The sequence below is a fragment of the Centroberyx affinis genome, unplaced genomic scaffold (genome assembly GCF_046629955.1).
Source record: "Centroberyx affinis isolate AG114_WGS23_722 - 3 ecotype Tasmania unplaced genomic scaffold, CSIRO-AGI_Caff_v1 ptg000723l_1, whole genome shotgun sequence".
Taxonomy (NCBI): Eukaryota; Metazoa; Chordata; class Actinopteri; order Beryciformes; family Berycidae; genus Centroberyx; species Centroberyx affinis.
Window position 1 is genome coordinate 392,449 of NW_027279340.1, and position 12,417 is coordinate 404,865.

At 41.9% G+C, this 12,417-nt stretch overlaps 1 protein-coding gene across 1 annotated transcript in view; it reads left to right on the forward strand.

The window, feature by feature from the left end:
- The first annotated feature begins 2,097 nt into the window (after positions 1 to 2,097).
- The window catches only part of fhip1aa (FHF complex subunit HOOK interacting protein 1Aa), a 28,907-nt gene continuing 18,587 nt past the window's right edge, over positions 2,098 to 12,417 (forward strand). Inside the window, exon 1 of the mRNA XM_071519711.1 lies at positions 2,098 to 2,288. The gene's annotated coding sequence lies outside the window, so the exon portion shown is untranslated. The remainder of the gene's footprint in view (positions 2,289 to 12,417) is intronic.

Below are 12,417 nucleotides of genomic sequence, written 5' to 3' on the forward strand. Positions count from 1 at the left end.
CCCTGTCCATTTGTTCCACTCACATTCCAAAAGGGTGTTAACTGACACATCCGGGTATGGCAAGGGATTCCCCTGTACACACACTCTGACAGGGACAGGGGTGGAAATCTGTACAAGGGCATTTCCACAGAAATGCTAGAGACATCTGGTGGCACACTCTACCCGCAACAAAATGATTGAAAATTTCTTCTTAAAATCTCATTTGTGGTGAATTTTTAGGGAATATGTCTAGAGTATAACTTGTTTTACACAAATTTCAGAATTCCAGTGGTAAAAGTTAACCTGGTCCCAATGGATCTATTAAACTCTTAACCTGACTCCAGCTACACTTGGATGGGAAGTCTAGCTAGCTAGGCTGTAGGGTAAAAAGGCATCTAGAACAAGAAGGACAGGAGCAACATGCAGGCCAGTGAGCCTATAAACCTTCCCTGAGTCACTGTTTCTGTCTGTCTTATATTCTGGGAACAAATTTAAATTGTAACCAACTCTTGTGCTGTTTTAGTAGCTAAAATAATCCTTGTCTTCACGCTCATCTTTAAACTCTTTATGTGAAGTGCAATTCAACTACTCTTCCATCAGATGGCACTACAGACACAACCAATTTTCTGTAGTCCTATTATACAAACCAGAATTTTGTTTCATCCCAGTTAGCAGATTCACATTCACTGAAATCAGGCCCCAGTTTTTCCAAACGTTTCTGATTTCAGTAATTGGATCGAATTAAATCTAAAAATTGGGTTTTCAAGACAGATTAATGAGATGCTGATCATGGATTGAGTAATTCAATCCTACCTTTAATCAATCTTATGTTGGTTCTGTGTTGTTCAAAACTCAAAGGCAGAGATAAGGATAGTTTTGATGCCAAAAAATCGAAATAATCTTGATCCCACTGGAAGGGGCAATACAAGGTGGATTTGGAGACAGGAAGGGATTTATATAGAACCAGGAAATACAGTCTATACATCCTGAATATAGATTAAAATTCAGAATTCAGTGTGAACATTGTATCAAATTAACAAAACCTTCAAAATAAAGTCTCTTACTAACTTATGCTGCACCGTCAATGAGAGATGTTCCTGTGAACCTTTATTTTTAAAGGGATCCTTGAATTTATGAATAAAAACATACATTTTTGCAGAGAAACAGAAAGTTCTGTTTTGAATTATGTTTTATTTATTTTATTTACTTTGAATTTTGTCTCCAAGTTCTTATTCATTGTATACTTGAGCACATAAGTGAATAAAAGCAACATAGAAACAATTTCGTCTATTCCCCTCATGTTTTTTTCCTTAACATGTTATAACATTATTTGTCCAACAGATGGCGAGATAGAGGTCTATTGTAAATCTGGATTCTGTAATCTAGATCTTGTGGTATCTGGATCAGACCCTATGTGATGATTTTTTTTTTTTTTTTTTTAAACTGACTCAAAAGCAGCAAGATCAGTCTGATCCTGGACAGCAAAAAATTGGATCAGAAAAAAAAATTGGATCCAGATTAAAGATTTTGAAAAACTGGGCCATCGATCAGCCTTGTGTCAGAGGATTGATGTTATGGCAGGTAGATAGTCACTTGTGTTTCACATGTATGTCTAGATCAAGCAGACCAAGCTGTGTGTATGTGGACAAAAGTAGGTCAAAGTGTATCAAGTTGACACAAAACTTTTCACATAGTTTCTCTGCTAACACCAACGAAAAATCACTACAATATTCCTATAATCTCCTATAGGAACTCATAGTCTGTCTGCGGTACTCAACAGTGAGTTTATAGTCACCTAATCTTTATGGTAGGCCTATTTTCTCATTCCATATGGTATCTTTATATTTTTCTATAATATTCCTATAGTGATTTAGCTGTAGTTTTGCTGTGCTATATATACACAGTGACATCTTCAAGTTAATTATAGGAATAGCATACTTTTTTTCGTAAGGGAAAATCAAATTACACACATGCATCATCCTCTACAAGTAACAACTCCTCCACGGAGGACTTGACTGTGTGCTGTCATCGGACTGCTCCGGCATAAGGGGAGGAGCGTTTCAATGGGGATTAGTGCGGCTTCACCTATGTTCGCTACGGTCCAGGTTAAGTAGCTTGGTAACACATAACAACGCCTCAGTGTCTTCTTATTGAAAGCAACATTATGGAGCAGTAACCGGTGGAAAAGAGTGAGCCGGTTCTTTCCGAGAGGATCTACTGCGTTTTGTGTTTGTGGAAAGCTGGTGAACTGGGTGGACGTCGCTCAAACTGTTGTGCGCTCTTTCCAATCAGAGGATCCGTCCTATACGGTAAGAGAGAGAGAGAAGAAAACACAGCGGGCCTCGTTCACAGCTTTACCTACCTGTAAAATCACAATTTGACCGTGGCAGTCCTGTTTTTGTCGGACCGTGTGTGTGTGTGTTTTCATGCTCAGTTTCTTTGACAGTTGTTGCGGACGCTGTGATTGACATATGCGGGTGGGTGGATGGGGGTAGAGGAGAGGGAACCAAACTGCTGCGTCCGGGGACCTAGAGGGCTCCTTGACGGGTTTCTGGGGAGTCCCCAGTAAAATACGGATTAGTTTAATTTCAGTATTATTGCATTCGCTTTAAGTTAGCACCATGTAAATCTAAAATATAGCCAATTATGAGTTTTCTGAACACTCCTTTCACTGTTGTCTCCTCACCTGTGGTTGAGACAAAAAAAATTTCATAATCTTGCAGTAACTCTTTAGTGCCCCACGTCACTTCTTGCATGTGTTTTATCTGCTGTTCCCACGTGCTGTTGTTGTGAGCTCCAGATCAATTCATTTTTATAGCTGCACAGAAGCCTGTAGTGCAGCCTACCTGCACATTGATTTGCCTTCCTTTTTTCTAAGTAGGCCATTGTTGAAACGAGTTGTGGACTCAAATTTCCATGGTGAAGAAGAAAGAAAGGTATAGGGGTATTGAGTTACTTGATTCCAACAAACAGCATCAATGTTTAATGGTTAGCCATCTTTTATTTAACAAACTGTTGTGTATGTGTGTGTGTGTCATTCCTATACAGGTGTTCTTTTCCAGAGGCAATTTTATATTGCAAAATCAATGTTATTCATAATAACTTGATGTGACCTCAGCTTTTCAGGCAAGTTTTAGGTGATGTCAGGCGTGAATGTCTAAAATAGGCTGGGAAGTAGTTATTGTTGTTGTGTGTTGCTCAGGTTCTCTCCCTCTATACAGAAATGGCCTGATGGGCTCCCTCATCCTCTATTTGTCTCATTTATTGCCTCACGATATGAATTTCCACTTTCCCTTAGTGTCAACCAGCCTAACCCCAAAGGTGATCCCCTAAACTGTCTATGGCTTATTATGAGAAGCATCCTCCACAAACATCCGTATGTCATCATCACTTGCGGCTGGTGTGGACAATGAGCTGGTCTTAAAACGGTCCTTATGTGGATGCTCTTTGAAGTCCAGGCCCCTGGGACATTAGCAGTGGCTCTTTCTTGCACACTGACCAGAGCTGACCTGGTTTGAAGGGATGGCAGAGCAGGTCTGTAAAGAGTTATGGGTTTATATAATATACCCATCTAGGCAGTATTTCCTAAATGCTCCGACTGCAAAGGATGTGAAAGCATGAGGTTATGATGAATGTGGGGAAGTGGTGTGTTGTGGTTGTGTTGTCAGTTGGATTTTACAGAGCTCACCATGAGTGGTACTTAATCACAAATGTTGTAAAAGAAATCTCTCTGATGCTGTCTAAATTTATATGGTCTGATCTGTATTGTTCACAACTGGTTACACACTGGCTCAGCCTTATAATCTACAGTATTTCACACCAGAGACTGCAGTAATGCTACAGGCCTACATCTCAACATCTCAACCATAAGTTCCACTTCTCATAATGACATGTTAAATGTTAAGTAGGTTTACCATAAACACTGACGGGGTGTAAAAATGCAAACCCAGTCAAGTTAAGACTTTATGAAACAAGTGTTTGGAACTTGATATGAAGAATGGGGCTTGAAGAAAAGTGTTAAGTGCTAATTAATCATCTGTACGATTACTGATTATATTCAGAGGGGACAAAACCATTAAAAACTAGAAGGGCACTCGGAGAGCACAGACCTCCGCCAAGGTTTGTGCTATTATTGCTTGTTGGTGAATCGGATCCGGATCTGCTCCAAAATTAATTGGGTTCTTCCTTGGCCCATGCTACACCCTTCCACGAAGTTTCATGAAAATTGGGCCAGTAGTTTTTCCGTAATCCTGCTAACAGTCAAACAAACAGACAAACAAACAAACAAACGGCACCGAAAACATAACCTCCGTGGCGGAGGTAACCAGCTCTTAGAGACAGATGTTGGTCCATTTTACACAGAGCAGCCATGTTCACATAGTGGAACGTCTGTTTGGCTCACTTTATTGACCTGAAACCAAGCTATGCATGCACAAGATGTCTGTTGTAGTGAGTCTGTATCACACCAGACTGTGAATAACGGTCATACTGATGTGATTAGATGTATAGCTCTATGTCACAAGTTATGTGACAGTGATCTCATTAGTTTCACCTGGCTAGCTGCTGCTTATAGTGAACAGAATATGACTGAACACTGTTGTGCTGCTGAGAAAAGAAATGTTTTTTTTTAAAGTCACTGTTTTAAATCAGAATTGCTTTTAATCATATTTTTTCACTTAAACAACAGGGAGACAACCAGTATCTGATTGCAAGCTTTGCAGGCCAAAAACTAAATAAGTTATGACTGTGGTCTCTCTCAATCAGATTAGATGTGGAAATGTTGGAAAGATCACAGAACAGTTGCATTGGCCACACACATATGCAAATTAACACATGTAGACATATTTAACTAAAATAGATGTGTAAAGGAACAAAAGCTCTGCAAGGTGGTCAGTCAAGAACAGCATACACTGGCAGGAAATCTTTGGAACTTTGTAAGTGGAAGAGTTGAACAGGTGCCAGAGTCACCAAGCCAGCAGGTGTGTTTGTGTTTGTGCATATGTGTGTGTGTGTGTGTGTGTGTGTGTGTGTGTGTGCTAACCTGTTTTCCCTTTCCCACCATGGACTCAGTGCTCCGCTCAGCTTTATCCCGTGTTTGGGATTACCCCCGCCCCGCCCGGCCCTGAGCCCCCACACCGACCCTGAAGTGACTGACAACAAAAGAGTCATGTGGTGCGGGCCGCTGGCTGTCTTTGTTAAAGACTCAATCCAGAGCACAGCGCTACCTGTGTCCCGTATCACCCCATCACTGCTTATTTTATTCATGCTCATTTCACTGGAGACGTCTTTCCCTCTTAACTTATGCCCTAGATTCAATGATTGACAGTTAAATATGAGTTGTAGATGTATTTTTGGTGCTGTAAGTGGTTTCTTCACGTTTTGATAGTTTGTATAGAATGTAGCATTGTGTGTTTGTGTGTGTGTGTGTGTGTGTGTGTGGGGGGGGGGGGGGGGGTGTCTTATAACAGGATCTTGAATTTGTGAAGGTAATTTTCAATCAGCAAGTACTTCCCTTTAGGAATGTGTGTGTACATGCTCAACAAAAGATCCAGATTGGGGATTTATTATTTTGTTAATCTTCCAAACCTCTGTATGTGTTTTTGGCAGTGGTCCATGTGTTGGTTAGACTATGTGCCAACTTACTGGAGTGATATTTAGAAAGAATTGCCTTTTTTCCCCCACACACTCTCTTCCATGGCATCTCTTTAGAGGATTATGAAACTGATTAAATCTGGTCTAACCACTTTTATTGTGGAAGAATGAATGTACAAGTTACAATGTTTATGCAGCCACCAGTATGTCTTTGAAAGTCAGTGATTGACAAAAACTGTAGTAATTATTACCCACTAGCTGTAGAGGCAAACATGCACTACTTTGACGTAAAGCCGTGCACCTGAATTTGCATCTATTTTGCCTTAAAGATGACTCTGGAGAAAAAAAAAACACAGGCTCACAATTGTCTCCACCCAGGTAAATATTTGAGACAGATGAGCCTGACAGGCATTTTGGCATCTGCTGAGCTAACGTAAAAACAAAAATCCACCTGGAGAGTTCGCTTTGTGTCATAGCTTCTCTAAAGTTAAAGCACGCGATAACAGGCCACATATTTATATCAAAAACACTGTCTCTGGTCTCACAATATGATCTGATTGGCGAATTACATGATATGAGTGTGGTGCTGCAGCTTGGCTCGATCTCTTGCCTTTGATAATGGCTCTGAACTTAACAGATATGCCATATCCTCTCTCTCTCTCCACCCCCTCCTTCCATCCCCTACGCAAACACGACTGTCTTTTTATCAGCTGGTGAGGTATGATGCAAACGAGTTGTAGAGGAAGTAGCAGGAGATGGAGATAGGATAAACCCACACTAAACACACTCTTATTGCCAACAGTGGTCTATTGTCCTTTGGGAATAGGACTAGAGCCAGTTGGAGTGATCTCATCAGTCCACATTGTGTACATACATGCAATAATTTAGTAAGTGAAAAATCGACGATACTCCTTACTCAGAATTTGGCAAACTGTTGGTTATAATGTTAGAAAATAAATTAAAAAAAACAAAACATGGAGACTGTGGGTTTGTGATCTTCTTCTGCGGTGTTCTACAATGTTATCCAAGGTAACACCTTACTCCCTGGGTGGTGTTTGGCAGCCGCACCACACACAGATCAATACATACACACACACACACACAAACACACACAGACACAGAGAGGCATACATAGACACATGCACACACAGGTCAAGGATCACATCTCACTTTGCCAATATCAATGGCAGGAAGCCGGACACCGAACCTGCAGTTGAGTCCTCTCTATTCTGCTATTGTGGCTTCTCATCTGTCTCTGTCTACAGTAAAACCCATTCCAAGCCTTATCTCTCCAGTGTAGAATGAGCTAGAACCTGTATCCCCCCTTCTCTAAAGAGAGTTGCAGCACATATTAAGCCGGCCACATGTGTTTGATCTTAACAATGTGGCATATGGGCTCTTGTGTCCTCTGGTTGGCCTCTGTCGGCCTTCATCTACTTTTAAGGGCGCAGTATTTGGAGCGGTGTATTCTATCATAGCATGAGTAAATGAATGTTTTCCCTGCAGGGTGTTTGGCACTCCTCCTGTGCTTGTTGACCTTCTCTTATACCAGTCAGTCGCTCCCTTCATTCCACACCTTCTCCTCCTCATCTTCCCTCCCAGGTAAAGTAGGCTAGTGTGTGTGTTTGGACATGTTAATGAGTCTCCTCCCATGATCACTGAGCAACATGGTAGGAACAGCCTGTGGCTAAAACCAGTATGGGTTGAACACACCAGCCAACACCCTTAGCCTTCGCCTGTGCTTTAATATCCACAGAATGCAGTGCTGCAGCACTATATCTGCTTACATAATCACAGTCTTATCTGATAAGCTAGTTGTAGCCTCTGCAGTCATTACTCAGCACCTGTTGGGCCTGTGCTGCTTTGGTTTTGTTTTAGGAAGAGTCCATCATGGGCTTTAATAATGTTAATAAAGTTATTTTTGAAGTGAAAGAATTGGTCATTTAGCAGTGAAAATTACAATAGTTAGGCATAACTTAACATTTTAATCTTCATGTAGGAATATATATATTTTACCTCCCTATCAGTTCTATTAGTCTTTACATATAACATGGCTATGACCTGATTTACCGAGTAACGGGTCATTTTTTCAGGTCACGGTCATGTCCATTTAAAATTTGGTTGGCTCCAGATTTGAAGTCATTCCCCAGAGGTCTCTGACCATGAATTCAATCTCAGCCTGCCTCTCCTGAAGATGGATGGTCCAACAAAGTGGTCACTGCCCCCCTGGCTACAGGGAATGGAGACGTAGATAAGAATATGGATGGCTTTCTGCCTCCCACTATGTTGTTGATTGGGTGAGGATGGTGAGGACTATAAATAGCCATGCCAGGCGCTATCTGGCCCTTCAATGGCCTCACCTGTAGCCCTAAATATTTCAACAGCTGCTATCACTTTAATGGCCCTGTCTGTCACTGGGTTGCCATGGCGACCACCTGGCCACTATAGATTTCCCCTCTGTGAGTGCCATCTTTAGAAGAGAGGAGTAGGCCATTGGTAAGGCTGGATCAGGACAAATGGTATCTCAGAGGACAGTCGTTTTTCTCTTGACAACTGGAGGTAATGATCTAGTATCTATCAAGCACAATGCCTAGCCATAGACAAAAGGCAACATGAGAAAGGGACTGGGTCTAGCTTGTATCAAAATGCCTGTGTTTTTGCATAGTTCATTTTAAGAGCTACTTAAAATACTTGTTACAGTGAGTTGATTATTCTCACTGTAAGATGTTTTGTAAGACCTTTTGGTTCATAAATGTCAAATCCCTGGCCTGGACTTTTAAAACGTGTTCAGCAAGAAAGATGATGTAATGTATGCTGCGTTTGTGCTCTACTGCAGCCAAGTTTCAGCAGCCAAGTGACTTGAGGTGTGGCTGGCTTTTGAGCTATTTGTCCGGACCACGCCTTAAGGGGTGAAACCTCCTGGGATGTTGAAAACCTCACAATACCAGAAACCAGATCAGAAAAAGATGACAAAACCTCCATCGGAAAGCATTTCCTTTTATTTATTTTTTTTACTCTTTTTTACTTTTTACTCTGTTTGCTCCTGTCAGGGGTTTTATGTGCTCTTTCGGTGCTTCTGAAGCTCCTTTGCCTCTCTCTACACACACCAGTTGAACAATGAGGACAATAAGGTGGTGCAACATGATAGCCAAGCCCGTTTTGTCTTGTGTTCTTATCATGTTTACCTTGGGAGTGGGGAGTGAGCAGAAAAGAGCATCTTGCTTTTTATGTAACACCACCACCCAGGAAAATCCTTCTAAGTGATGCTGCATTAATAGAATGGAGAGCGTCCAACTTCTTGCCATATCTGTGTAGTAATAATAATAAATAATAACTTAAGCCGGTACTTACACTTTGCAGTTGGCAACGCAGGAAAGATGTGACATGTTTCAGCAAAAACTGTATTGTTTGGAACAACTCAAGGCTCTCGTCTAATTCCTTGTACACAATGATGAGCCAAACACTTTTGCTGTAATCTGGAGGAGATGAGCTTAGCTGCCGGAGCCTCTAGATGCTGCCAGAGCCGTTCTTAGCCCAGCACATAGCAAGGGAAAAGAATCCATGCTACAATTTGTGTCACGGTGCATGGTGTCTTATGCTTCACTTGTGCACAAGACTTGGAGCCTTAATATTTTTTTTGTCAGACTTTCTGTTCTGTTGTTATGTCATTGTGCCTGAGTGGTGTTGTCATATCAGTGTGTGTGTTACTGTACGTTACGTTCTGCTTCCTGTCAATCACCTGACAGCCACTGGAAGAGATGGCTCAGCCAGGAAATAATCCCTCAAAGCCATGTGGCCTTACAAACTTTATTGTCAGATCCATGTGTTCTTATTTAGGGCATCTTTGTTGTTTGTTTTGTTTGTTATTCATCCTATTTTCTATCATATTCATCTCTTCTTCTGGATAGCAACAGCATTCTTGCATGAAATGTAGTTATGTGAGTTAGCTGTCACTGTTGAGAGAGGACACTGAGTTTACAGGCTTGCAAGCATGGTAATATCAAAGAACAGCTAGGCTGTGTGATGTGACTGATAGACAGCACTCAAAAGGGGCAGTTTTTTTTGTTTTATTTTTGTTTTTTGTCAATTACATCAGAGCTCATTGTTCTATACAGAACATGGCAACAGTAAACATGTTTGACCTGTAATGGTAGCGCCTTCCTTGGGCAAATCAGCGTAATTTAAAACATGAAACACAGTGATGAGATGAATAATTTCTCCACGTTTCTTCAACATCTGCTCAGTGGTGTCTGAGATATCATGCTAGGTAGAAAGGAAGGATCCATAGTTACACAAGGGAAACATTCTAGAAAAAAAAACATACAGTGATAAAGATTCATTAGGGTTGGTATGTGTGTGTATGTTTGTGTGTCTTTCTTAAAAATATGGCCTTGGGAAATCGCATGAAGTCCAGGGAAGAAAGGGTGCAGTTGACTGCATCTTTCCACAGAAATGTCCATGTCCTTGATACTTGTTTCTCTGGCTTCTGGCCTGTGGAGACATGGAAACAACAAATTTGTGCAATTACCAAATTGCCATAATTGGATAATTGGAAATTGCCAAGCTGAGGAGAATCCAGCAAGGTTTACTTAGTGAAGGGACTAGTATGCAGACAGTTTCAGACTGTAAACAGACAAGACCCTTACTCGTGTAGACACATACACACACAGTACTGCATACCCACAAGACAATTTGAGCACCAGACCATAGAGAAACACACAAAAGATGTATTTTTAATAACCTGCTATATTCCGACTTATAATCATCTTTCTATAAAAAGGGCTGCCCTATTTCTGGCTCTACTGTATTTAGGGTTATTTTGAGCAAGTAGAGCATCTCCTCTTTTGGCTCTTCACCATCCTCAGTGTGTCTTCTGGGCTACTGTAGGCTCTCCCTGCATCTGACAACAGTATGTGAATGAGAGCAGGATCTGGGTCATGACTTTCTTAATAAGCCTTTGCTAGCTTAATTTCATTCTGTAAAAACACGCATCGTTCTTGTTGTGCTGGGTGGAAACCTGCATATTTCGCACCCTCATTTCCCCGGGCTGTATCACAGGCTTGGCTCTGTTGCTTAGTCTCAGTTGTGTGTCTGTGTTGCTAAATCCAAGTCTTGTACAAAAGCAAATTTAGAATTAGCCAAATAACTGAACATGTCATGTGTTTAGATTATTAACACTCTGTACAAGGTGACTGTGTGACTTTATGTCCATATTCTTTTTAATTAAATTGCTCCTAGAGAGGATAACTGGACCAGTTATGTGCTGGTGCAGAGGAACTTAATATTCCTTGTATATTTGTGAGCGGAAGGCAGTTGTTGCCAGTGTATTGTTGTCTGAGTGGAGCTAATCACTGCCTGCATCAGGCTAATCCAGCAGTCTGTTGTTCTGCTACAATCAGACACACAGCCGCTCCAGTTGGCTTCAGAGATCTATGTGATCACTGGGCTAAAGGCCTAGATTGAAGTGGGAATTAAATCTAAGACAGGGGTACAGGCAACTGAAATCCCTCCCAGCCAGAACAAGAGTATCTGTAATATTAGTTTCCTGTAGGCGGCTGACCTGTGCTATATTGTATTGGTGCAAACACAACTGTGGTGAAGGGGCGGCGGGGGTGGGTCGACCTCCCTGTAGCTGCAGTGTCCCAGGTTCAGTAACGCAGTGTAAAAACACACTGCCGTCTCCTTCGAGACGGCCGTCTCCTTCGAGACGGGCTGTTTTGGATTTCCAGAGGAGTGAAGGAGCAAAACTAAGATGATGGCAAGATTTATGTGAGGACTAACTGCAGGATCGGTTCAGGGAAAGGCTCAAAAACAGCCTGAACGACATGAGGGCTTGATGACTCCTCTCAGCATTGTCGCCCACACATGCACACAGCTCTCTCTCTCTCTCTCTCCTCTCTCTCTCTCTCTCTCTCTCTCTCTCTCTCTCTCTCTCTCTCTCTCTCTCTCTCTCTCTCTCTCTCTCTCTCTCTCTCTCTCTCTCTCTCTCTCTCTCTCTCTCTCTCTCTCTCTCTCTCTCTCTCTCTCTCTCTCTCTCTCTCTCTTACTCACACTACACTATATCACACTATTATAAAAGGAAACCCACATTTTTTAAAATTGTTATTGGCAAATACACCAGCAGTACAGCACACACAGCATGTGAGGTACAGTACATACTCAGCGGTATAAATTAAACGTCGAGAGTTATACTACTGTGTCACATGACGTGATTCCCTTGGTGGCTCAGTACTGGTGTTGGAGTGGGGAATCATATAGTGTTTGGGGAATGTGTTGGGCCTCTCATAGCTGCGAAGGGACACCAATTATATCACAACACTAATTGGAGGGGACAATGGTGTTATTCTTCCACGAAGGAGGATGACGATAGAGAGGATGTCGATGTTGTATTCCCTCAGAAATATTGCAGTTAGATCAGCCTTTATTTTTGTATGGATGTGAACATTGTAGCTGTTTTCTGTTGACTCTCTCTTAGCCTTTTCCTCTCTCTCCTCCCCCTCCTTGCTGCTGTGCCGTCTCTCCTCCTCCTCCCCTCCCTGTAACCTCCTCTCTCTCCATCCAAGTGGCGTTCTAAGCTCCTTACTCACGTCCAGTTACTTCCTCCCATACCTCACCGCTCACACACTTGACATTCAGCTCCACAGTGTCAGCTGCTCTCTCCGCTCTCCAGACATCTTCCATCTCCTTTTATGTGACAAACGGGACAAAGAATGAGGTCTGCGTCCGACCGCTTAGCCGTTCAGAAGTTTTAAAGGCTTCAGGCAGCACATAATGCTTCATTCAGCGTAGGTAAGAATTCCAATCTGACACACTTTCCCTTTACATTCCTCCTAAAAAAAAAATCCA